Raw genomic sequence first — 22905 nt, forward strand, 5'->3', positions numbered from 1 at the left:
TCATTTTGAGTGAGAAATATTGTACTGTGTAGAAAATGCAAGACTTCACAAACTGAATTTTTCGTTTCTAAACAGTTATCCAAGAATGAATGTAGTTTTGCTTCATTTGCCCGAAAAATGTTTTTAGCTAACAAACACATGATTTGTCACCAGATGTTGTGGGCTGGTGTAAACTGGGCTATCTCAGCATGAAGACCATCAATGTACACAATGTGTACATCAGTTAAGCTATGTTATCCAGAATCACCTCTTGAAAATATGGAACAGAAGCCACAACTCCACACTGCATGTCACAGAGCACAGTAAATAGTATGAGCACAGCTACACAACCTATTGATGATCGAAACATGGAAAAAAATATCCTGAAGTAATGAGCTGCACCTGCAGGGAAAATACCAATGGCTGAATACAGGTGTCAGTAACTACATTAGATGATGCATCCTATTTGCTAATAGGGCACTATCCATCGATGTGCTGAAGATATTTTCCTGTGTGGGAGATGCTTACATGGGTTGCAATGGAAACCCTGATATGTCTGCCATCATCTCTCAAGGAAACACACTGCCCAGTCACATGCAACTATTTGTTCACCAACAGCACCTTGTATGTCACCTGTTCTTTCAGCAAGACAGTGTTTCTTCCACAAGTGCTAGTCCTGCAAGGCATGCAGGAGAACTTTTGTAAAGTTCGTAAAGTAGGAGTGATGTGCTGCAGAAGTAAAGAAGTAAAGGCCTGTCGTAAGTCATACCTGTATAGCTCAGTTGGCAAAAGTGTTGCCCATAAAAGGCACTGTTCCAAGTCTGAGTCCTGGTCCAGAAAGCAGTTTAAATCTGTTAAGAAGTTTCAAAACAGTACCCACTCTGCTGCAGAGTGTAAGTTTCATAACGAAATCTGCCACCCAATTGCTTCCAAATTGTGGCAGATTCATTTGAGGAATACTTTATGGATATGAGAGAGCTTGTTTGGCTTCACTAAATATCTCACACTCATCCCTATAGAGTATTTTTAAGTATCATCAAAAGAAATATTTCCCCTTGCGCCCAGCTCTGACCAATCTTTGTAATTTATAGGCAGCAAATGAGCAGTCACAGTTAATATGACTCTCCTAGATGTGTTCAGTGTCTCATGGAGTCTATTCCATGATTCAATGCTGTCATAAGGATGAAAGGGTCTGCCACATACTGCTAGATAGGTGTATTTTATTCAGTTGATCTTGAATGCTTTTCATAGTTTTTGCATATTTGTTGTATGTAACTCAGTGTTTAGGTGTATTTACTCTACCAACACAGGTTGCTTTTTAAGATTTTCACCTTTGAGTACATCTGCTCAACATTTAATGTAGCAGAATAAAACAACATTTAATGAAAATTACAATTCTGAAGGTAATAAAATATTCGATATTAGGTTGTGAAGTTTATGTGAAGTTATGAAAATGAAAGAGCTTGTCTTGTAACATTACTGGATTACTGTACTGATGAAATTAGATCAATTTGAGATGTATCAAGACCAGTTAAGATAACTGCAACTAATTTCTAAAGATACCGAACCACAAAGTGAAAATATGTCAAAAACAATGTAAACAAAGTCCAATTTATTATTCACAGAATTCATATGTAGAAAAGTAATAGAAAGTAATAGTAGTTACAATACAGTTAACTGTAAAATCACAGCATTCATGTTAGGATCAAAATTCAGTCTGTGTTTGTAAATCTATTAACAAAAAAAATTAGAATATTGTTACCGATACATATTTCACATAATTTTATCACGAACATTGTAGTATTTTGACAAGCTAACTGATTCAAAAACATTGTCATGAATTTTAAAACTAAATTTTATAACCAGTTTTGTAAAAGCAATGAAATCTCAATTGTAAACTCAAATAAGTCTGATTGAAACAATGTGTAATACGTATAAAATCGGTGAAAAACAGTCTACATTGCAATAGTATTTTATTAAAATGACCGGTTGCGGCCTATACTTAGGCCATCTTCAGACAGCACCATCAGCTGCAGTTGACGATGTGTGCAAGAGCCAGTTAACCTCAGTGACTGAAACTTTACAACTTTAAAATTTCAGTGACTGAGGTGAACTGGCTGTTGTACGTATCATCAGCTTTAGCTGATGGTGTCTGAAGATGGCCTAAGTATAGACCGGAACTGGTCATTTTAATAAAATACTATCATGATCTGGACTGTTTTTTCACTGATTTTATATAGATTAAAAGATTGCTGCTTCCCGAAAAAGTTACCAAAACTTTTTAATGTATAATACAATTCTGTTACTGTTGGAAGCTATGTAGGGAACAACAGCAGTACCTGAGGGGAGACAGTATGACACCAGTTCTCAGGCACTAAACCCACATCAGTCTTTGTCAGTTAGGAATGCAATAAATAAGTTTTTAAAGTATTTTGACTGTTTTGGCTTCATCATTTATTTAACCCAACACAGACCAGCTGACATATGTTAAATGGACCCAGGTGTTATTCCAGGTGGAGAAAAACAACTTAGCTGAGTTACACACCTCACTGAAGATGATGATTATCGACAAGCTAAGCTGCTGAATTGCAGCCATGAAAGCTGTTTGCATTTTAAACAATAAGTAGATTCCTATGAAATCCAATCTTAGCTTGTGAAGTGATATAAGACAGATTTTTGTTTGGTAGGAAGCTAAAACCTGTTACTATCTGACAAAACATGCCTTCAGATGAAGGCTTTCTATGTATGGAATAGTATGGCTTTGGAAGTCCATGTCATTACATGTGGAATAATAAATCACTGCACAGTTATACAGACAGTGTGTTGGTTGCTTATATACATCCTGAAGCCAGTTTAATAGTTATGTTTTCGCGCTAGAATATGACAATATTTGTTAAACAGATGGACATGGACAAAAATAACCAACAACCAGAAGTTCAAAGTAAGAAGTAAGCAGCTTATTCTCCTAAACTGAATCACTACAGCATTATATTATCAGGAGGCATGTTATTGGTCACATTCATATTTCCATGACTTTTCCCATACTGAGAATAAAATTGCAAGAAGAAAGACATTACTTTGTGGCTTTTACAAATATGGTCAGTACCAGCATTGTACTGTTTGCTGACGCCAATCCATCCTGACAGTACTTGTGCTGTACCAAATGGTCACACGAATTTTGTATGTTTCAAGTGTGTTCTAACTTGAAACATACATTTTTTGTTGAAAATTTCTTTTACTAATGCCACGACTGTGTTCTATATCTTTGTTAAACTTCACAGCATCTGATACATAATTTTATGAGCTACAGTTATTTTTGTAAATTTCCTTGCAGTATTGACAGTAAATACTTTGCAGTTAAGTGTTGTTTTCTTTTTAATGCAACTGTATTTTATGATTCATTTCAGGTTTTATGAAAATCAAAGCGTGATGTTTTCACTTTGAATTATGGCATACACACAAATTGCTCATTATCATAAGTTGGAGTAAGGCATTTAAAATGAAGTGTGTGCATCAAAACACTCCTGCTCACAACTGAGACATAAACTGCCTGAATGTTAAAGTCCAAAAATTGCAATCTTCTGGTTGTTTTACAGAGTTTTTTTAAAAGATAAAAAGTTTTGGAGCAGGAAAGAATTCATTAGTATTAAAATACTTATCTTCATGAATCAGAAATGGTGGTGAGTGTTGATAAAATTAGCACACCATTTTCTTTTGCTACAGAAAGTACCAGTGTAATTCTCTTGAAATATAGTGAATCCTTACATCATTAGAAATAATTTTATCACAAACAAATTTTTTCAACTTTCATTGTAGTTTACTATAGTTTCTTCACTTCTCCATTACAAAACTTCCCATTAACAATCATACTGAGGAAAACTGCAGTAAAACTGTCATATAACTGAGTCTTGAATTAAAAACTGAGCATGCAGTTGGAGCCCACATTTCATATAGGTTTCTAAAAATGAGAGCACTGGTCACTAGTATAACTTTTCAATACTGCTATTAGTGTTGACATCTTTATTAAGATTTACAATATAATTACAGTTTTATAATCCAAATGATTTCCCTATAAGATTAAAAATATAATTTTGCTTGATAACTTAAACTAACAAAATCACAATAACAATTTCTGAAAAATTTAGAGAGCTGCAGGTATTCCTCAGGCACACAAAATACCAGTTTATTTGTAATAATAAGTATTTATTTGCTTTACTTCTGACCACATAAAATAGTGACTTCTGATTAAACAAGAGGCCACACAATCAAAAACCTTCATCGTCTCTGAGTTGTTCTCTCCCATACTATAGAACCACTGGTGCTTTTCCTTCCAAGGCTGTAGCTGGACTCCTATTTGTAGTACAGACTGTGGTCAACACTGTTTTCTCCATAAACTTGTCAAGTTTTGATTAGAGAAGCATACGATGTGCGTTATCCAAAATAGTTGTATTTAGACATGCAGAAACCCTATTCTGCTGCATGTATATTGCATTATGAACTCAAATTGAATGGTCATGTTTTCACAGAAAGTCTTCAGATCATTCAATATATACTCTTGCCTATTATCAGAATTAAGACAACTTATTTTCAAATTAAACTGACATGTATATATTATTTCAAAAATCTTGAAAAACTTTGGCACTTCTGAATTTGTTTCCAGAAAATATACACAAAAAGTGAGTAAAGTCATTAGTAAATGTTAAAATATACCGTTTCTTATCATATGAACCTGGAGCAACTGGTTTAATTGTATCACTATGAGCAAGTTTCTACTCTTCTTGTTTTATGGGGCTGCAACATCTATTTCCCTTCTATAGATGTAAGGCAAAAATCATAATATGACTAGTCAGATTTGAAGTTCATGCTGTCAACATGCGTCTGCAACTTAAATATTATTGTAACTTTGATGAGCCAGCTTACTGAGCCACTATTCAATCATCTCTGTTGGTGAAGCTACATGACACTGAAGTTCTTTATGCATAAAATTTGGCTGTGTACATGTTTGACTCATTTATATGTGCAATAGCAAGAGTTATGTTGTACTTTTGAATAATACCTTTATAGTTCTCAAAAACTATGCACAGACCTTTTGATTCAAGATTACCTACTGACAGCATGTTATAGCTGACATCTGAAACTGACGGGATATCTGTAACCAAAATCAGAATTCTCTTGCCAGTTACATAACTAATGACTTCAATTTCACTGACACATTTAGCACATATATAAATGTTCCAGACTTTGCAATATTCATTTGTAATTGGCTCTTGCAACCTTTTCACATTTTTTTTTATTTTTTCTTATTTTAATTGCTCTGAAGTTCAAGAATTCAAATACTGTTTAATTTCAGTTGATGTAGCTGAATTTTCATAACTATGTACAGGTAAACAGTAACTGTTCACCATTCCATCTCAATCATCAGAGATTACCCCTGCAGAATTTTGTTCCAGTTTCTGCACTTCACTTCTTTTTTTCCCCCAAAATGTACCAGCATGTTAGGTTTTTGAATTTTTAAGGTTTTTTTTTTTTTTTTTTTTAATTCTAGGCCCTTCACTCACTTGACACAAAAGTTTCCTGTGTAGAGTGAAGCAAAGCTAAAAGAATGCATATTTGTTGGGCCACTAATAAAAATTGATAAAAAAAAATCCAACATTCGATACCAGACATAAAGGTACTGAATTAGCTGCTTGGTCCTCTTTCAAAGCCACTGTGAAGGGCTTTTTGGGAATCATAAGATATGATAACTATGTTTTCATTATGAACGATTTATTAAGCAGTTGCATCAGGTGTAAAATGTTGCCTAAATTTACTTTTTTCATCCACACCACAATATCCTGCTGCGAAATTGGGGAACCATAAATGATGAGCAGGGTGAAAGCTTTCACTATGACATGCATATGATGGAACACTGTAATCTTGATCACTGGAACCCTTTGCTGATGGGAGACTACTGCTGGGGTTTTGTTGAATTTTTCGAATAGCAAATATGATTGCATTCAAAATATGTTGTGAACTAATTTGGACCTAATATTAGCATCATGTTCATGCACACATATTAAACAGTACTGCATTCTAAAGTTCTGAGTATGTATTTCTTATCTGACAGATTGCCTGTTGGCTTCTGTCTTGGGTTCTTAAGCTGATGTTTGTTTCACAATTTTTCTGACGTTTCACTAGTATGAATGGATGGCATTGTCAAAGCTCCACCCTCCATTGATGGAGAAGGACTGGAGTTGAGCTCATGGCTGCAGATTGTATGTACCTGGTGCACCAACAACCAAGGGCTTTTCCGTGGTCATTACTACTGCAGTTCTCCCCTTGCTTCGTGCAATGGTCGTTCTCTGCAGCATGGGAGTCCAGGATTCATGCACCTTCCTTGTTGAAGCTGTTGGCGTGATTGTGTATTTCTATAACTTCCCTGAACAACAGCAAGAACTTCCATGTCGTCGAATTTCACTACATGGTCAGTCTCACACAGTATGTAGTCCACCATGGCCAATTTCTCTACCTGCCCCAACCTGCAATGCCACTTATGTTTGATGATCCTGATCGTCCAGACATTTCAACGTAGACATGTGCATGGCATATGGTATAGCCCCAACATTCCAAGTGGGTCCCTTTTCTCTTTTGGCAATCAGAGACACTCTTTAATCTCCCTCATCAGTTTATAAATAGTGTGCCTCAGACATGAGATGCAAGACCTAGAAAGTGTTCTCGGGAGCAACGGGTACTTGACCAGTTGCATAAGAAGTGTCACACAATCAAACACACAGTAAAGTGATACATCAGAAAAGGAAATGTCAGATATGGCCTTTTTTGCCATACATTCCCAGAGTGGCAGAGAGAATGAACCATATATTGAGCAAACACAGTGTAAATCATTAGACAAACTGTTTCTTCCATATATACAGGGTGATCAAAAAGTCAGTATAAATTTGAAAACTGAATAAATCACGGAATAATGTAGATAGTGAGGTACAAATTGACACACATGCTTAGAATGACATGGGGTTTTATTAGAATCAAAAAAATACAAAAGTTCAAAAAATGTCAGACAGATGGTGCTTCATCTGATCAGAATAGCAATAATTAGCATAACAAAGTAAGACAAAGCAAAGATGATGTTCTTAACAGGAAATGCTCAATATGTCCACCATCATCCCTCAACAATAGCTGTAGTCGAGGAATAATGTTGTGAACAGCACTGTAAAGCATGTCCGGAGTTATGGTGAGGCATTGGTGTCGGATGTTGTCTTTCAGCATCCCTAGAGATGTTGGTTGATCATGACACACTTGCAACTTCAGGTAACCCCAAAGCCAATAATCGTGCGGACTGAAGTCTGGGGACCTGGGAGGCCAAGCATGACGAAAGTAGTGGCTGAGCACACTATCATCACCAAACGACGCGCGCAAGAGATCTTTCACGTGTCTAGAGATGTGGGGTGGAGCGCCATCCTGCATAAACATCATACGTTCCAGCAGGTGTTTATCAGCCAGGCTGGGGATGACGCGATTTTGTAACATATCGGCGTACCTCTCACCCGTCACGGTAGCAGTTTTGCTGTCCAGTGCCATCTGTCAGACATTTTGTGAACTTTTTTTTTCCCTAATAAAACCCCATATCATTCCAAGCATGTGTGTCAATATTTACCTCTCTATCTACATTATTCCATGGTTTATTAATTTTTCAAATTTATACTGACTTTTGATCACCCGGTATTTTAAACATAAATTGTGCACATAACTTGTGCTTTATTTCCTTCCTCACATATGGTTTTCACAGAAAACAGGAAGTTATATTTCTTGCTTATTGGCTTATGATTAGAATAGTACTACAGAATCTGAATTTGAAATTGTGGTATTGTCCAAAAAGTGGGATGCCAAAGCACAATTGGCATCTCACAATGAAACCACAGGAGGGTACGGTTGCTACATGCTGCACTGACGAGTAAGCAATGCCGGAGTAGCCATGTCACCTAGAACTTCTCTTCACTACCACAATGGCTCATCTTCTTATGGATGAGCAGAGGAATGCTCAGCCCAATTCATAGTCAATGATCAAGATGACAGCACCACCTGAGATAGGTAGCCAGTGTATTAAATGTCTTAATGTCTTATGCAGAACATTACGTGCATTATTCTTCAAGTGAAGAGTCTTGTAAATTTATCTGTACCAAGATGTGCTTTAATAATCCAGATACAGTTGTAAATAGTCGGAACATTCCCGTGGAAATGAATTGTACAAAGTTAAGTAACTCTTTATATCTATATTGTAATAAATTGAAGTAATACTTTACATGCCATAGTTCTAACCAGTCCCTGCCTGGAGCACACCAAAGGACCCACCGTTGCACTGGTGATTGTGTTACCATATGACACAACAGCAGCAATAACAATTAAGAAGTCTCAAGGTGATTTTTGGGAAGGGAAAGTAGGGGGGGTAGGGGGGCAGAAGAGGAGATGGTCAGAGGGATGGGAGAAAATGAACATAGGTTGGAAAGAACAGAGAAAGAGGGCAGGAGGAGATGGAGAGGAGGATGGGGTGGAGGAGTTGGTAATGGACAGAGAGAGGGGAAGGAGGTCATGGACAGAGAGAGAGAGGGGGGGGGGGAGGAGTAGAAGGAGACAGAGATGAGAGAGGTGGAGATTAGGATGCGTATTCAATACCCATACACATTACAAATGTGTGCTTTCTCTTTGCTTTCTTTTCCATTTGGTCAAACTGAGACACAGCAAAGTGTGGCCAGGTTCTGCTAGTTTCATAATAAATTCTCAATACTTTATAAATTACCTCAATACTTCAACTCACAGTTACTTCTCACCAAACTGTAAAACCTTGAAAATAGTGGATTGATGTCCATTTCATAAAAACTACTCTACGAACAGAACATTCTGAACGTTATTAAGAGTGCATCTTCAACTATATTGTACCTTGATTATGACAAGAACAACAAACATTGCTTCACTCAATATTTTTACTACTTTAAAAGGTCTTTCTTTACACAGAACTTTCCTCTTCTTACTGTGGTTAAGAAACAACTCAAAGTATGTATGAGTTAATTAATAAAAGACTGTTCTACATGAAATTATTCCACACAAATTTCTACTTCCCTCAAAGCACTTAGCAACACTTCTCATTGTCATCTTCATTTTCCCTGTATCCAGCATCAAGGAGGTTTGGGACATTTATGGTACCTTGCAACTTTCCCCCCTCTTTCCACCATTTTTCTTCTGTAACTGAAGTATCCTCATACTGAGGAGTTATTGAAGACATTTCATTTACAAAACCAGGCTCAATTATACTGTCCTTGGATGAATTACAATGCAACTACATGCAACAGAAATATCTCTCCTGTGACATTGTCTGTGATTTGCCTTCATGACAAACCCTGGAGTCATGGTAGGTAGTCTTGGGAAGACCTGGGACATTACTGGGACACTGCTATCAGTGTGTGTGATGTCTGATGTACTGCTGGGTGAGTCTGCCAACACAAAGCACTAAGATGAAACAGACAGTACTGCTAACTTGTAGCACTGGAACTGAACTGCTGATGTGGCTGGAAAGAATGGCTGGTACTGTCGACTTGAGGCATAAGGCATTACTGACTTTGCACAGTCCTGTGGTGACCTGAAAAGTTGGTGCAGATGGGTACCCACGTGGCACTGGGAGGGCACATTACCTGGCATAGCAAAGTAGTGCACTGACAGCAGCACTCTCTGCTGCATCAGGTTTGCTGCCTGTTGGTGAGGTTGGTGCCCCGGACATTGTGGAGGCAATGTGTAACTCCATGCTAAACAGCCCAGGCAATATGAGGAAATGTCTCAGTGTTGATGAGAGCCCTTTACACACACACTCCAGGCAGGACAGCTGCCCACATGGCCTGCCTAGTGTGTGAAGCAATCGACTACCCAGTGGATACAACTTCCCTCTCCCCTTAAAAAGAGATAATACAGCCATCTCACAGATGTGCCACACTCATGGGGAGAGGCTGCCCACCACCACCTGTGCCGACTATCCAGGAAGCTTGAACAGTCAACAATACAGTCAGCAAAAGAAAAATTTGTGCCCGGGAATTGGCCAGAAAAATGTAACCTAGCATTCCATGTTCACTGAACTGAACAAAAACACTATTGATATGTAAGAACATTGGGAATTACATGATCACTGAACAAGAATGCAAGAGATAACTAAAAAGACTACTGAACATGGGGTGTAGGACTGTGACTTTTGATACACAAGAGTAGTACAGAAAATTCACAAAGGCTCAACACTATTCCTGTGAAAATACCAATGTGAACCACTAACTAACACAAGAAATGATCCCAACAAAAAACGCATGCCATGTCCATGAAGGGGAATGGTGACAGGCCTCCATCACAGGTAGTGACAGGGAGTGGTCGGGTGTCAGCGGAGCTAGCGATGAAACTTCCAAGGAGGTGCAACCCAGAGCCTAGTAGAACAGTGGTGCCAGTGCGAATGGGGAACTGGTCGCTGAGTCAGCAATAACAACTGGAGCAGATATGGCAATGCTGACAGGAAAGACTGGACTAGATGCAAGCGGCTGTGGGGCATACTAAGGCAGGGCCAATGTTGAACTCACTGTCAAGACAGCTGGAATCAGCCAGCAGGAGGGCTGGCTGAAACTGGGCCAGTGGCGAGAAGAGTGACAAACAGTCAAACAATGTTGCAGACAGGCCTGGCAGAACTTGAGGGACAGGTGAAACAGGGCCAGCGATGGCACGAGAGTTGGCCAGGACAGTCTGGCAATGGACAGATGAACAACAAGACCGATGGAACAGGGCCGTCAATGGCAATGGCAGGACGAATGAGACAGCTGGCAGTGGTGTTGAGAGGACTGTGAACAAAACAGGCCAGCCACAAAAGGACTGGCAATGGACAAACTGACAACAAGACTGATGTCACTGTAGGCAGACTTGACGATGACAGGAGGGCTGGCCAGGACAGGGGGATAGGGTCAGTAATGACCAGATTGATGACAGGGCTGAGGTCATCACAGACAGGCTTGGCAATGACACTAGGCCTGCCTGTGACAGGGATGGCGTCAACCGAAGTGATGCCGAAAGAAGGACTGGCTGTAACAGGGCTGGTGGTGATGGGACTGATGCCAATGATGAAAGAGGGTGTCCAATGGCATCACAGGCAAGGGCTGGTCTGAGAGTCGTGGTACTGCTGCTGTAAAACTCTGAGAGCAGCACATGGAGTGCTATATGACATGAAGACAACTTTGTTAACAACCGGACTTAAAGGTGCCCATCTTCCCACACACAAAACTTTTGGATGGCCTGTCTGGACTTGATTCATGAACAATTTCAATCAAATATTGCAAAAGGACTGTCTGACATTAACTAAGGATGTGGAGTGCGAATTGCTCAGCCAGAGGTGACTGATACAATGAAAATGTACATTTAACCATCCCACTAACAGTTAATTGTATGCCAGGTGCAAGTTGGGAAAAAAAACTGACAGTAAAAATAAAAAACGTTTGCAATCCCAGTGGCAAGAAAATGACCACTGCATTGCACACCTTTGATGCTGTAGGCCATAAAATGCAACTCCAACTGTTGACAGTACAGGTTCCAGTCCTCTTTCTGACCGTTGAATACACAAAAAAAGTGGCACATCATACACAGAAGTGGCATGTCGAGATGCAACTGTAGTAGCCTAAACCTGAGTGAGCTGAGTTATGCCCGCTAACAACTTCTGAATCTGCTGCTCCTCTAATCAAATGGCTCGAGACAATGACAGCTCTGGTGATGGTACAGAAAGTATGATACAATTGAACACACAAACTGTATGTGAGAACACTGCCACCAAATTAGAAACTCAAATCTTGCACTAAAACTGAAAACAACTTCAGCCAGCAGCATGAATGCAAAGTCACACCGGTACACACGTTAATAAATCATCTGGACTAAGCAGAAAAGACAAAAACTACTAACAAGGGAACCTCCCCATCGCACCCCCCTCAGATTTAGTTATAAGTTGGCACAGTGGATAGGCCTCGAAAAACTGAACACAGATCAATCGAGAAAACAGGAAGAAGTTGCGTGGAACTATGAAAAAAAAGCAAAATATACAAACTGAGTAGTCCATGCGCAAGATAGGCAACATCAAGGATAATGTGAGCTTAGGAGCGGCGTGGTCCCGTGGTTAGCGTGAGCACCTGTGGAATGAGAGGTACTTGGTTCAAGTTTACCCTCGAGTGAAAAGTTTAATTTTTTGTTTTCAGATAATTATCAAAGTTCAGGCAGCCACACATAATCAACTTCACTCTCCAAAATTCCAGGACATGTTCGGATTTGCTTGCACATATGCAGGATTTGACGGTCTACACACGGAAAAATTTGAAAACGTTAAAAACATATGTTTTGACAGAGCACAGGGAAAACTGCGACTGTGAAACTGTTGCATTCATTTGTTGCAGTTTATGTGACAAACTCTTATGTTTTCATCACTTTTTCGGAATGATTATCACATCCACAAGAAAACCTAAATCGGGCAAGGTAGAAGAATCTTTTTACCCATTCGCCAAGTGTACAAGTTACGTGTGTCGACAACATATTCCTGTCATGTGAAGCACATGCCGTCACCAGTGTTGCATAGAATATATCAGACGTGTTTTCCTGTGGAGGAATCGGTTGACCTATGACCTTGCGATCAAATGTTTTCGGTTCTCATTGGAGAGGCACGTCCTTTCATCTACTAATCACACGATTTTGCGGTGCGGTCGCGAAAACACAGACACTAAACTTATTACAGTGAACAGAGACGTCAATGAACGAACGGACAGATCATAACTTTACGAAAATAAAGAATTAAAATTTTCACTTGAGGGAAGACTTGAACCAAGGACCTCTCATTCCGCAGGTGCTCACACTAACCACGGGACCACGGCGCTCCTGTGCTGAAATTATCCTTGATCTTGCTTATGTTACACATGGACTACTCAGTTTGTATATTTTGTTTTTTTTTTTCATAGTTCCACACATCTTCTTCCTGCTTTCTTGATTGATCTGTGTTCAGTTTTTCAAGGCCTATCCACTGTGCCAACTTATAACTAAATCTGAGGGGAGTGCGATGGGGAGGTTCCCTTGTAAGAAACTTGCTGCATAGACTGAAAACTGTACCCAGGTGTAAGAATCATGCATGCAAAGAATGCTGCTCTCTCACTGGGGAAACAGAAAAAGTGGGAAAACTAGCCACAGCAAAACTAACTAGCATACTACAAATAATATGAAAACAAAAACTGCTCCAGCAAACAACCCAATACATGGAAAAACTCTTAAACCAGGCTGGAAGGAAACTGAAACCCGAAACCTGTGAGAAATGTCAACATCAAAACACACTTTTACCTTGTCGTCGTTGAAGTATAGCAGACAAGAGGAGAGAAGACAACAACAACAATGTACTTCAACACACATGGACACAGACTCATCGCCACTGACATACGGCAGACAAGAGGAGAGAAAACAATCTCAAATGTATGTGTCTCACATGAGAGAGGCATAAACCTCACCAATGAAGATTTGCAGATATAGAAAAACACCAAAAAAATCTTACCTCAAATCTATTGAAGTGTACTCGTACTGAGGATTGATTGAAGACACTTCAAAACAATAACAGTATTTACAAAACCAAATTCAGTGATAATGTTCTTTGATGAATATCCCCACAACTATATAAAAGAAATATCTCTCCTGTGATACTGTCTGTGGTGTGTCTACTTGACAAACTCTGAAGTCGTGGTAGACAGTGGTGTGAGGACCTGGGACATTATTAGGACAGTGCCACCAGCATGTGACGGCTGATGCGCTGCTGGTGAAGGCAATTATGCACTGGGCCAGGTCTGCTGGCACAAAGCACTTACTGCCAACTTGTAGCACTGAAACTGAATGGCTGATGTGCCTGGATGGAACTGACTTCATGGTGCTTTGAGGCCAAATTACCTGCTTAGCAAAGTAGTGCCCTGATGACAGCACTCTCTGCTGCAACAGATGCACTGCCTGTCAGTGAGGTTGGCACCCCCACATGCTGCGGAGGTGAAACGTAACTTGATGGTAAACAGGCCAGGCCATACAAGGAAATATCTCACCGTTGATGAAGCAGTTTACCCATTACCTCCTGGCAGGGCAGCTGCCCACATGGCCTGCCTAGTGTGTAGGGGAATCAGTACTAGGTGACTAGTATACTAACTGTTTTGTTACAGTCCAGATTCCTTCTTCTTAAACTGGTCTTTATCAAGTCAGTGAGTCATGCTCTGTGTCTCCATCTTGGCCTCAAACTTGGCCTCCATCAATTGTATTGGTATGTTTCCATCTGCCATTCTCTTTACATGCCCAAACTATTGTAACCTTTTCTGAATCCTCTAATTCACCTCTTATACTCCATGTTCATTTCTAACATCTTCATTTCTCACTCTGTATCTGTAGGCTTTCCCTAACGTACCACTTAGAAATTTCATTTCACTGGCTTGGATTCTACTCTCCTCTCTCCTGGTCCTTGTCCACTTCTCCAATGCATATGTCGGCATAGGTGTAAAGTATGTCTTGTACAGCACTTCCTTGCTTTTAATTGGCAGCACCCTTCCCCAGACTAAGCCCCTCATGCATTACTAAAATGCTTTGCTCTGTTGTACCCTTTTGCTGACTTTGCCTCCATTCTTTCATTCCCCATTGTCACATCTCCTAGATATTTAAAGTTACCCACAATTTCAATATCTTGTCCTTTAATATTGATTTTTCCCTTGCCTTCTCTGCCTCCTATGGTTGTCACCATACTCTTGCTTTCCTGACACTATATTTCGTTTCATATTTCTCATTTTTTTTTCATTTACAATGTATATTTGTTCTTGTACATATTTACTGTTGGTTCCCATACCACAGTATCATTAGAAAATGGCAGTTACTTGATCTCACTTCCTCTATGAGCTTCTTCTGTCTATTTCACATTTTCATCCATCATCATTACAATAATAATGGTGATGTCACACTTCCTTGTCTCAATGCTGTAATATTTCTAAACCAACCAGTTCTTCCTACTTTGGACGGGGCACAGCTGAACCTTTTGGCATGCATTACTTTAAGAATTTCTGTTGTTTGTTTCCCAGCTTCCTTTCTCTCCAACGTTACTCATATATTTTCTCTGGGAGCTTCATTTTAAGCCTTCACTAAGGCAAGAAATATTGTCACAGGTCTTTCCCATACTGCCAATGCCTTTCTCTCAACTGTCTCATACTACAGTGTAAAGATTGGGTCCACTGATGATCTGTTGATCTACCATGTCTAAAGCCCTACTGCTCTTCTTCTAACTGACCTTCCATTTTTCCCTCAGTCTTCTTACCAGTATGTTCTTCATTATTTTTGCTACTTGTGATCCCTCAATAATTGTCATGTACTTTTCTGTGTCCCTTCATGAACACTGGAATTATTGTTTCCTTTCCCCATTCTTCAAACACATTTCTGAGTCCATATGCATCTTAGCAATCTATATAACCACTGTAGCCCATTAAGACCAGCTGCCTTAATCATCTCCACACTTATTTAATATCTTCCAGGTGCCTTTCCTGTTTTCATCCTTCTAACTGTTAGTTCTACCTCTAACACTGTAATAACTTTCTCTTCATCCAGGCAATATACCCATGCTGTACATCTACTCTCTTTTCAGTGCTTTTTTTTAAGTAGTATGTCAAAGTATTCTTTCCATCTTTTTCTTATCTGATCTACTTGAGCTTTCCATTTTTCTGTTTCACCAGCTCTGTATGTTCTTTCCTTCCTCTTACTCCTTGTAATTCCATACAGAATCCCCCCCATAACAGCCTTTTCCAATTCTCACGTGAGTCCTCCCAGGTTTTCCTCTTTTCTTGAGCTACCACTTTCTTACACTTCTTTTTTCAGTTTTATCTCTGTTCTTTTCATAATATTTTTTTTCTTTTACTGTGTCCTTCACCTGTACATTACACAGTGGTGTGTCCTCATCCTTTACCCTTTCAAGCATTCTGCCAAAGGTGTTTTCTCAGAGCTAAAGTTTATTTTTTTCAATGTGCATATCTGCCACGCAACACTCCTCTTTGTGATTGAGTAGTTGCTATACCATTCCAGATTTTTCATTGTTTGGTTTAACCATTTAGCAACCTAGACAACATAATACTACACGAATTTTGATGTAAAAATACATAGTAGTTGGGCATATAAGCACAAAGCAAAAAAATATGAGTATCTACAAGTTCCACTACTTCATAATCAGCATCACATATGTCAATTAATACTCTTTTTTTTCCAACAACTGATCTTGGTCCTCAATTGGTAAGACATGAAAGAAGTAGGCCTACTCTCGTATTTATATTCAAGGTTGTAATAATGTAGATTTGGTTGTGCTGTTGAATTATAATGAATGAGTCCCAATTGTTTGAAACAGAATAGTGTGAAAAGTATACATTTCAAATTAAACCAAATACCCTATACAGATAGTAGCAGAAACTCTGCCTGAGAGTGTGTGACAGCGATTGCAGCATGACCGGAAATGAATCCTAACAGATTATTGTATGTAAACAAACATAGGAGAGCTTACCTGAAAGACAATTTCTGTTTGTTCATGAGCTGAAAATTGCTGGTAGAGGTGTCTTTTGTACTTCAAGTGGTTGCAATAATTAACAGCAACAAAGTAATCTAAAGTCTTTCTACAGATTCCAGAAGAATAAAGAAATGTAAGTATTAATGTAAATTTGTGGTTAGCTTCTTTCAATGAGTTAGTTGTACTTCTTCTAACTGAGAAAGTTGTTATTTATAGCTTGGCTTTCATTATTTTTAGAAAAGCACTGGGTTATTCATAGTAGGAGGGCAGATCTTGATGAAATATTTAGGAAAGAAGAGCCAGAGCATTTAAATACGAGTCATGTAGTATGCTCTGATCATTTTGTAGAGGAGGACTTCAGAAAGAATAATTTATTAAGCCAAGGGTAAGAATTGTTTGTAAAACCAAAAAATGGCCATATTTAATGCCTGTACAATAATTATTAACATTACATTAGTTACATAAAATTTTTTCTCCCAGTTTTAGTATTTAGCCAGACTCTGTTCCTTCTGTTTTGCCTGATAGAAAGGAAAGTAATTTCAGATCAAGCCCAAACAAGAGAAAGAGAGAAGGGGAGGTGGAGCAACAAGAATCAGTCGCTAACATTCAGGCTAAAGTGGACAATAATGTCATCTCCAAAGCGGAAGAAAGTGTGAAAATGTACCCATTAATTTTAAAGTGTAGAATGTTACAGAAAAGAGTATCGAGACAGAAAGGGTTGATCCGTGCTCTGAGATCAGAGTTGTGTATTTTAAAGCGCAAAGTAATAGAGTGCAGCTCTGCTAAAAGCAATGTTTCTCATGATTTGGCAGGCAAGTTTATAAACCTACAGGAATTTATGACGAACCAGAAACCTCGGGGAAGAAGGTATAAACAACAAGACAGGAGCTATGCTTTGGCTCTTCATTTCTGTTCACCAAAATCGTACAGGATTTTGCAGAAATATTTTTGTTTAGCTACTTCCAAGAACACTGAGGAGCTGGCTGCAAAATTCAGAGGTTAAGCCAGGTATCAATAGTTTAGTGCTTGATTTGTTGCAACTAAAAGCTGAAAAAATGAAACCAGAGGAAAAAATTGTGTCAGTAGTATTTGATGAACTGTCACTTAAGTCAATGTTAATCTACCATGCACAAAATGACTTATTCAAAGGTTTTGAGGACACTGCTGTAGAAATTTGTAGTGATTCAAAGTTAACTGAGTGCCAGTTATGTAAACAAGTCATGGTAGTGATGGTCAAAGGTCTGTACTTAAAGTTTAAGCAGATAATAAGTTATTATCTGTCCCGAGAAGTCCTGTCAGAGGAAATAACAAAAGATATGTTAATTAACATTTTTGTTTAAATTCGGAATAGTGGTCCCTAATGCCTGAAACTGTAGTTTGTGATCAAGGTACAAATAACGAAAAAATGGGAAAATTCTTAGGTGTTAACTTAGAAAATCCGTTTACTGAAGTGATTTTTGTTTTGTTTTAGATGATGCTCCTCACTCAAGTCAATGAGGAATAATCTCAAGAAATATGATTTTCAATGGAAGGGAAAAGTCTGTAGCTGAACTCACACTAAAGAATTTTATAAGAAAGACTCAGTAGTTGTACCTAGACAAAACTATGCATCACAAAACTATGCGTCACAGTCACTCCATTCTCACCAATGAAAGTGTGTTTAGCAGTGAGAACCCTAAGTCACTCTGTTACTTGTGGTATTCAAGTACATGTGAGACTTGGATCTTTATCACCCTCAGCTGTTGATGCAGTTGATTCCACGGAACTGTGTGATAATCTATTTGACACTCTCAATTCGTTAGAATGTAGCAATCCCAAATAGTATAGAAAACCACTTTGCAGTGATTCTAACCATTCACAGACACTATTGGAAATTCAGGAAAATTTACAGCAGCTATTTATACCTAATAATGGAAAAAATCCCTGTGAATTCAAGGTTGGATTGATGGTATCATTGCTATAGTCTTGTGGTCAGAGTTAAATGAAAGGTTTAATTTTAAAATTCTTTTTAGTAGAAGACTGACACAGATTTGTATTGAAAATGCATTTGCCATAGTGAGAGGTAAAGAGGGCAACAATGTTACCCCAGATGCATAAAAATTTCTTACGATAAACAGCTTGTCATCCCCATCAGAAGGCAGTAACTGTGAATTCGATGTTGCAGCATTTCTTGTTACACAGAAAGTGCCAGTTTGTGTCAATAATAAATATATTTGCAATGTAGCCACTAATGGAGTTAAAGATGCAGTAGATGCTGCACAAAGAAATGCAGATAATTATGTTATTTGTTGTGTCATAAGCAGAATTGAGCACAATGAGTGTAAAATTGCTTTAATGTCAGTTGAACAAAATTATCGTGACCCCGACACCTTTCATATTCAGTAGAAAAGTACGAAACAAGCAAAATATTGTTCCCAACAATTTATTTATTTATTTATTTATTCATCCATAGAACAATATACATTGCATGGATGCCATCAAATGTTTGTACAATATTTATTATAAAATAAACATGTCTCTTTACAGTATATACAGCTCCTATACTTAGTTCTACTTTTCTAATCATGTCAAGTTAAATTTGTTATGCAGTACAATGATGATGAACATTAGTCTATAGTTATTTTAAATATTCATCTGCAGTGTAATAGCTATTACATAGCAAATATTTTTTTAGCTTTTGACTAAAGGTGTGGGGATCATTTACATCTTTTATTTCTAGTGGTAATCTGTTGCACAATTTAATAGCGTGATGTAATACACTATTTTGAGTTTTTGACTTGTTTCTACTGTTTATATGTAAACAGTGTCTGGATTTGGTTCCATAGTTGTGAATTATGCTGTTTGTTGTATACAGATGAATGCTTTTCCTTATATACATTATGTTTTGATAAATACAAGGGTAATCCCAAAAGTAAGGTCTCCTATTTTTTTATAAGCACATAAACCTGTTTATTTCTACAATGGTCTACATCATTTTACAGCTTGGACATTTAGCTATTTTTCGATAAAATCACCATTTCTGTCAACGCATTTTTGTAGATGCTGTGGCAGTTTTTGTATGCCCATGTCATACCAGCTCGCTGCCATGCTGTTCAGAAAGTTATGAACTTCTTCTTTCACCTCGTCGTCGGAGCTGAATTGCTTTCTGGCCAAATGTTCTTTTAACCAGTCCAGAAAATTGTCCTGTTCAGCTGCAAGGCGGTGAAGAAATCCACGGGAAGCATCAACTCCTTGCCGCATGTGGTCTTCAGTCAGCATGCGTGGCACCCATCTTGCGCACACCTTCCAGTGCACACCTTCCAGTAGTTCAATGTTTCAATTAAAATTCTGTGAGCGGTGCTTCGAGAAGCCTTAGGAACCAATGTGCAGAGATCCTTCAACACTGTCTCCTCGGAAATTGACAGTCTCCTGCTCCTTTGTTTGTCGTGAATTTCGGTCCAACCAGCTGCATACTCTCTATAACACTTACAAACATTTTTGACATCCATGCATGACTCACCGTACACTTCCATCAATTGGTGATGGATTTCAGCCGACGCAGTGCCCTTTGTGTTCAGAAACTGAATAACTGCGTGCAATTCACACTTGGCAGTAACATCCAATGGGAGCTCCATTCTCAACGGCTGCCAATATACCCTCGTATATTCACATGGAACTGTCAGAATTTCTAACTTTTTGAACAACTCTTTATAGTGTGCCCTGTTACTGCTATTTGTCACTATTCAAACAGCTCTTTTCTGTATCTTGAAAATAGTTTGTATGTTTCCAGCACTTACCCCGCAAAACATTATTCTATAACTGAGGACTGAATGCGCATACCCAAAGTAGGCTACTTGCAAGGATGAAATATTGCACACTGGTGCAAGGATTCGCAGAGCGTAACATGCTGAAGATAGGCTCTTTGCTAAAATTCTCACATGCCCTGTCCATTTTAGCTGACAGCCAACATTCATCCCCAAGAATTTGCTATCTGTTACACAATCAAGTGCCTCACTGTTTACTTTCAGTGTAATGTCAGAGGGTTTTTTCTTTAGCCGGAAGTTTATACAGTTTGTCTTTTTGACATTTAGAGTTACTTTATTCTTTAGTGAGCAGTTGTGGATTTCTCCGAGAGCTTCATTGAATTTTTCTATTAACAGTGTTGAGCTTCTGTCTGTAATCACTACAGTGCTGTCATCAGCAAATAGTATTTTTTCCCGTGCCTGACACTCTGTGGGAAATCATTTATATACCGGTAAGGACGAGGATTGGGCCGAGTAAACTTCCCTGGAGGACACCTATATTAATATATATTGGATCAGATAAGTGTTTAACTACCAATCTTTTGCAAATATGTGGATTTCAACTCTTTGCACCCTGTTTTCCAGGTATGATTTAAACCATTGCTTTGCTGTACCCCTTATTCCTAATATTTCTAATTTGTGTAATAAAATTCTCTGGTCAACTGTGTCAAATGCCTTTGATAAATTCAACAAAATGAGTGCTCAGAATAATTGTGTTCTAGAATGTCTGACATTTTTAGGTGGCATTTTAGTAATTTTGTATTGGAAAGCAGTTGTGAAGGTACAAACGAATTGGTCCATAGATTGAGGAGTCAGTGCTGCTGTAGTGTGTGTTTGCGAAAATCGTTTCCTCATATTGGCCAACAAATACTTTTCGGTGCCGATTAAAGCATATGTAAATAAAATAAACAACCTTTCTGCATCTCAGTCCTCGAAAATGAATGTCAAACTGCAGAAAATTAAGTATGTGTGATGAAATAACTTTCGTAAGACATCAATTAATGTAGTCTCTCATTCAGTTCTCTGACGAATAAAATTGGTTATTCCACAGCAAAAATATTTCATTCATGCCAAGATTTCCAACCTATGATTCATTAAATGCCTTCTTGTGCCCATTACTTTATGTATGTGAGCCAAATCCAAAACATCTCTTACTTCTTTTCATGTGTGTATTAGCTGCTATTTTAGCAGGCGATCAAAATATAGTTATCATTTCGAGCCTCTAGATGTCACAGCTGTGCGCCGTTGCGAAGGGAACTAACGCATTCTTGCGAAAGTTTCAACTGGTATATTTATAGGCTTTTTGGTGAAACATATATGTTAAGTTTCATGTTTAGTAATGTATACATTTGCATTAATAACATTCTGTGCGTATATAGGCAGTAAAGTATTATCACAAAGTAAAAGCTGAGGTGAAAACGGGTCTATTGTGAATGAGCAATCATTGACATATTATTCAACGGATTGACACTTGAGTTGAGCAGACAACATATATGACGATGTTTATACGAGGTAATGAATGATTTAATGTTCACCAGCTGTATAACAATACATTATTAATTTGAAAATTTGATGATGTGTGACGTGACCACACGTCCCGCTTTGGGCGGGGCAGTCCCGCTTTCAGGCTGTCTGTCCGTTGTCCCCAGCCAGAGCAAAAATGTCCCACTTTTTCAAACAGGTCAAATGGTAATTGGTTACGCATTACATTCGAAACGCTCGGGTGACGGCAGCAGTGCGGGCAGCGTGGAGAAAGAGCGAGTAATATGCCAGAGCGAACAGACGCTGTCACTCAGCCAATGTTATTGCATTGATCGAGTGCGAACTTGACATGCGACAATATTTTTAGTTTGTATTGGAACGTTCGGGCACACTTGCACAGTCAAACGACTCATTCAACGTTTTCGTGTTTGTAACACTAGAAAAATGCCTAAACGCAACTGTACCTTCTATACTGTTTTGCAAAATAAATATCCATGTATGAAACAAAGGAGTGGTACATCAGATTTTACGTGTGAAAAGTGTCGTATTTTATTTACTGTTGGTCATGGTGGTGTCAGCGATATTGAAAAACATTTAAAATTGGAAAAAAACACAGGCTTTCCGATTAAGCTGCTGCTTCCAGGTCGTCAAAGCTTGCTTTTTTTTTTTTTTTTTTTTTTTAAAGAAACGATTTGCCGACTTCAAAGTATTTGGATGTTGCAGCAAAAGAATGTGCATGGGTTTATCAGACGGTTCAAGAAAACAACAGCTTTCGCTCAAATGACTGTGCCTCTAATTTGAACATGTTTTGAGAACAAATTTAGATTTGCTCATACAAAATCCTAGGGTATTGTTGTAAATGTGCTGGCATCTATGGTGATGGATGAATTGAAAGAGCATCTTTGTGAAGCTCTCTGCATATCTTTTAACAGATACCGGTACTTAAAATCGTGGCTCAGTAAAATTATTCCCTTTTTTTATTCGACATTTTTTACATTATGGAGCTGCGAATGTCAAGATTTTAGAGTTCCAAGGACAGCCTGGTGAAACATCGGATATTGTTGTCGATTA

This window comes from Schistocerca piceifrons, chromosome 4 (genome assembly GCF_021461385.2).
Source record: "Schistocerca piceifrons isolate TAMUIC-IGC-003096 chromosome 4, iqSchPice1.1, whole genome shotgun sequence".
Classification (NCBI taxonomy): domain Eukaryota; kingdom Metazoa; phylum Arthropoda; class Insecta; order Orthoptera; family Acrididae; genus Schistocerca; species Schistocerca piceifrons.